A 5,094-nucleotide genomic window follows, 5' to 3' on the forward strand; every position below is an offset into this window, starting at 1 on the left:
ACAGAAATCTCTCTCTGTCTCTGTCTCTCCCCTCCCCCCCTTTCCTCACCCTTTTCCGCTTTCACCTTCCCCCCCCCTCTCTTTTTCACCCTCCCTCTCCCCATCTATCTATCTATCTTTCTGGCAGTTGTTATGGTCTTCCCTCAGCCTGTCTCCCTCCCCCACCTGTCTGGGCTGATTTGATGTTTAGCTGCCTTTAGTCAGAGCCAGGGAAGCAGCTGACGCCTGTGAATGGGGGGAAGACAAGGACACAGAAGGGGAGGGAGAGTTAAATCCTTCCATCTGGTTCCCCAAATTGTTTCCAAACATTAGAACCACAGACCCAGACCAAGGATCCCTTCTTCCTCTCTCAGGAAGTCGGGAGAAAAGCATTCTGTTACCTCCCTAGTTTTCAGCTATTTGTGTCTTGTTATCAAATAACAGCACTGAGTTTGGAGTCAGGAGACCAGGATTCAAATCCTGACTTAGATTTTTTTTGAGGGTGTACATTCTTTTTTTTAATTAAAATTTTTATCAATATCTTTTACTTTTTACATCATCTTCATTTCCCAATATATCCTTCCCCTCCTCTTCCTAAAGGTCATTGCTTTTTTTTATTTGTTTAGTATTTTATTTTTTTCTTGGATTCTTTATGGCCAAGTTACCTTGGCCATATCCACTTCTCTAGACCTCAATTTCCAAATGAGACTAAATGATTTCTAAGGTCCCACACTGCTCTAAATTCTCTGATAATATGCTCTGTGTCTGGCTACTAATCATCTGTGTATACCTCCGTAATACAGAGCTCTGAGATCACTCAGACCTCCATCTTCCATCACCTTCCTAAACTTAATTTTCATCCTCATGACAACCTCTAGTTTTTCTGCCCCTCTCTGCCTTCACAGTCCATCACATCCTCTGTGCTCACTTTCCATTCTCAGTCTTGACTCTCTAGTTAACTAGTTCAGCTTTATGTTGTCCTCTACCCCAAGATCCCTTGACCACTGGCCCATTGCCACTTATCTATCCATTTACAAAGCCCAGACCTGGAGAGCCTTCACCATCTTCTTTTTCCATTCCCACTTTTAAGCTTCTTTTTTTAATGATTTATTTAGTATTTTCTTTTTCCCAATTACATGTAAAAACTATTTTTAAGTTTTAAAATTTTTAATTTCCAAATTCTCTCCCTTCCTCTCTTCCCACCCTTCTCAATGAGAAGGCAAACAATCTGATATAGGTTATGCATGTGTAGTCATGCAAAATATATTTCCATATTGGACATGTTGCAAGAGAAAACACAGACCAACAAAAAAACAAAAACAAAAACAAACTCGAGAACTTCTAAACGCTGTTAGAAGTCGCAGAGCATGGCACCTGGGTCCACTATACATTTACGTTATCTAATTTCAACTGGGCCCTCACTGGTGCATGGCCATCCTTTCACTCCTCCCTAATTAACTCCCCATCACATTCCCTACGTCATCTGTTTCAGATATTCTCTTCTCCCTGTCCACCTATATTACCTCCATGAGATCCACTCCTTTCCCTCTCTTTCCATTCCCAGTCCCCAATCCAATCTCCTCAACATCATCCTTAGTGCTATTTCTGCCTTTGCTCCAGTCCTGGTAGAAGGGGTAACCCTTTATACTACTAAGGACAACCTTCCTACTCATAAGCTAAATGCAACGCCCTTTTTACCTTCTCGGGTACTTTATCCTTTGATCGTCCCCTTTCTCTCCAATCTTCAATCTCTTTAGATCTATGGACTTCTTCCCTATTACCTACAAAAGTGCCCAGCTATCCACTGACTTTAAAATACCTTCATTTACCTTTGTAATCTCCTCAAGCTATCCTTCTAAATCTCTCTCCAATTTCACAATAACAAATTCCCATATCTACACTCCTTGCTTACACTTTCTTTCCTCTCATCTCTCTCTGTTGAATGAATTGAATGAATGAGTGAATGGCTTGCTTATGGGAGCTGCTGCTGTATACACCCATGCATGCTGTGTGTCCCATATGTATTTATACTGTGCTTCCCCCAATTATACTATGTTATGATGTGGGAATTTGTACAAATTAATCTCCCTCTTTGAGTAAAATGGTGGTAGGGAGGTGGGGGTTGTACTAGATAATATCTCAAGACCCTTTCAGCTCTGATAATCAGGGTTTTGTGTCCTAAGGTTCCTTCCAGTTCTGACATTCCACGTTCTAGCACACTTGTTCTAGCTACTGATATATATAGCAGATGTACAACACGTGGTTGTTGAATTGAATTGAATTCTTAGATCCTTTCCAACCCTGACATTCATTGATCTGTGTTCTAAGGTCCCTCCCAGAACTGACATTCTGTGTTCCACATCCTAAGACACCTTTAGGCTCTGACATTGTGTTATAAAATGCCTACCAGCTCTAACAGTCTTTGCATACTCACTCCAAGTAGGTGAAGAGAAGTCCCATTCCAAGGCAACCCCCCTTGCTCCCAGACCCTTTCTCCCAGTTCAGTACCTCCCACCTCCTCCAGCCACCCCCACTGAATGGCTCCCCTCACCCAAGGAAGGAGCCTCAGAAAGACAAGAAGAACCTACTTAGAATCCATGAGGTGGTTCTGCCTCCCCCCTGGCCCCTTCTGGGCCTGGGCTGGCTGCTGGGCCTCTGTGCTGCTGGCCTGACCATAGGGCCTCCTCCCATGGAACTGGTGCTGGGGCTCAGGCTGGGCCGGAAGGCTCCACTCCCACCCCCTGTGACTTTGGCAAGGTCAAGGCTGAGATGTGTGAGTCATACCCAGGCCTCCATCTAAGATGGCTAAGGAGGGGTCTGTCTGCTTCTCCCTGGGGAGAAAAGTGTCCTTTGTGTCCCAGTCTCTTTCCTTTCATGGCTCTGAAGCATCCCAGATGACAGACCGCCCTCTCCATTTCCTCTGCCCCCACCCCTTCCATTGTAAATACAAGCTCTCCTTCCTGCTGGCCCAGTCTTCCCCAAATACTCTATGGGTACCTGCTACCTCTCCCCTTTCCCATCTCCCAGCCAAGGGGAGAGGCACTGTACTGGAGTGCAAAAGGCATTGGCTTCGGCTTCCCAGCTCTGCTGCTTACCACAGCCACTTCCTCTCAACTGCCAAATGGAGATCATAATCCATACCTCATAGGGCTGCTATGAGGAAAGAACTCCATAAACTGTCAAGCTAGAGAAATGAGGACTCTCAGAAATGACCCAGAAACTGAAATCAGAGCAGGAGATTCTGAGGTTAGACTTAAGGAAGGACTGGACAGCTCTTCTCTAGGGATCTTGAAATCAGTCCAACACTAAGCATCCCCACCTGGAGTGGGATGGGGACCTACCTGCTTGAGGCATGGAAAGGAACTTGGGGAGGGAGGCGCAGGAGTCCTTTCCATTGTGGCTGTAGAAGAGTGTGGACTGACCAGACTATTAGACCAGAGGGACCCAGGGCCCTAGGACAATGTTTTCTCCATTGTCTCCTTCCCTGCTGCTTCCCAGACCCCTCGCCTATGTCTTTTTCAAAAATCGTCCAGAATCCTGGACTGTCCTCAGGAAGGGAATTTCCCCAGTCCAGCATGGAGTCAGTCTCTGACCTTATCCCAACACACAACAGCTGGGGTTTGGTTGAGCAGGTTGGGGGATGGGAGGTGTGAGGATTTCAGTCATGGGTTCTGCCTCGAGCTAACATGGTCTGAGGTGCTGGAAGCCTGCAGAGATGTGAGAGGCTCCAGCTGCTGGGAAGAGTGAGAAGCAGCCTTTGAGGGGGATAGAGAGAAAAGGGAAAGAGAAAAGACTTGGGGGATTTGGAGAGACTCTGGGGTTATCTTTAACTGTGTGGGAGCTTCTCTATCCAAACAATCCCCCCCCCATACAGGGGGCTAGTCCACAGCTGATCTCTCCCTGTGGACTCTATTCTTCTCTTCACTCTCCAGGAAAGAGTTAGAGGGGGGAGGAACTTGGAATCACATTTAGAATCAGAGAATGTTAGAGGTGATCAGAAGCTTAGAACAAGGAACCTAGAGTGCTAGACTGGAAGGAATCTTAGAATACAAAATATGGAACATAAAATGTTGGAGCTGGAAGGGACCTTAACTCAATAAATAGGTATTTAGCACCTATGGTGGGCAAGACACTGAAGATATAGAAACAAAAACTGAGTCCTTTCCCTCAAGGAGTTTACATTCTCTTGGTGATACCAAAGGTGCACAGATAAGTAAAATAGAAAATCAGTAACCAGCCCTCTCCCCCCAGTGCCAGGAGAGATTCCCTCCCCTACAATATCCTACCTTTTCTAGAAAAGAAAACACGGAGTCACGAGGGACTGCCCTTCCACACTGCACCGTGCCTGGCTTGCCTGGCTCTCCTGGCAGCTTTTTCTCCTTCTGGGCTGGTGCTGGTGCTGGTGCTAGGGAAGAGGCAGGGGCCTGGCCTGACCCGGAGCCACCTCTCACCACCAAGCACAATGGTGGAGGGGGCAGCCCCCCCTTCAAAGGTCCCATTGTTCCCTGGAAGGCAGCAGCTCCTGGGGCTGCTTCAATCCTAGGGATTGTCTCCTGGAGGCATGAGGCAGGGGGAGGGAAGAAATAAGAGAGTGGAGAGGATGAGGAGCATGGGAAGAAAGGAGGGGAGGATGGGCAGAGAGTTTGGGAAGAAGGGAGGGGAAATAGGAATATGAGAATGGAGGGGAGAGAACAGGAATAAAGGAAGGACAGAAGGAAGGGAGGGAGAAAAAGGATAGGGAAGAGGGAGAGGAGAAGAAAGGGGGTATAAGAGTAGAGAAATAAGGGGAGAAGTGTGGAATAAAAGGAGGGAAAGGGATGGTGAGAAGGGAAGGGGTGATTCTAAGAATGAAGGAGAAAAAGGGAGAAAGGATGGGAGAAGGGAAAGAATAGAGAGGAAGAAGGATGGGGAGTGGTTATGAGGTGATAGAAAAGGAGTGAAAGATTAGAGCTATTATTAGACCTGGGGACTCTTCCCCAGGACTCCTTTAATTCCCACCCTCCTAAACCCATCCCCTCTCCTTCATCTGGGACAGGTGCCAAGGAAAAGTTCAGGGAAAGGTAGGAGGGTCTAGGACCCAGGCTGGAATCCATGCAATCTCTCTCATCTCTGTCT

At 46.8% G+C, this 5,094-nt stretch overlaps 1 protein-coding gene across 1 annotated transcript in view; it reads right to left on the minus strand.

The window, feature by feature from the left end:
* GJC2 (gap junction protein gamma 2) overlaps positions 1-2,693 on the minus strand; it is a 39,914-nt gene extending 37,221 nt beyond the window's left edge. The window contains exon 1 of the mRNA XM_069095854.1: positions 2,568-2,693. The gene's annotated coding sequence lies outside the window, so the exon portion shown is untranslated. The remainder of the gene's footprint in view (positions 1-2,567) is intronic.
* Between the last annotated feature and the right edge of the window lie 2,401 nt (positions 2,694-5,094).

Source organism: Petaurus breviceps, unplaced genomic scaffold (genome assembly GCF_028583685.1).
Source record: "Petaurus breviceps papuanus isolate PSGF00001 unplaced genomic scaffold, PetGlider_PUasm1.0 227, whole genome shotgun sequence".
NCBI classification, from domain to species: Eukaryota; Metazoa; Chordata; class Mammalia; order Diprotodontia; family Petauridae; genus Petaurus; species Petaurus breviceps.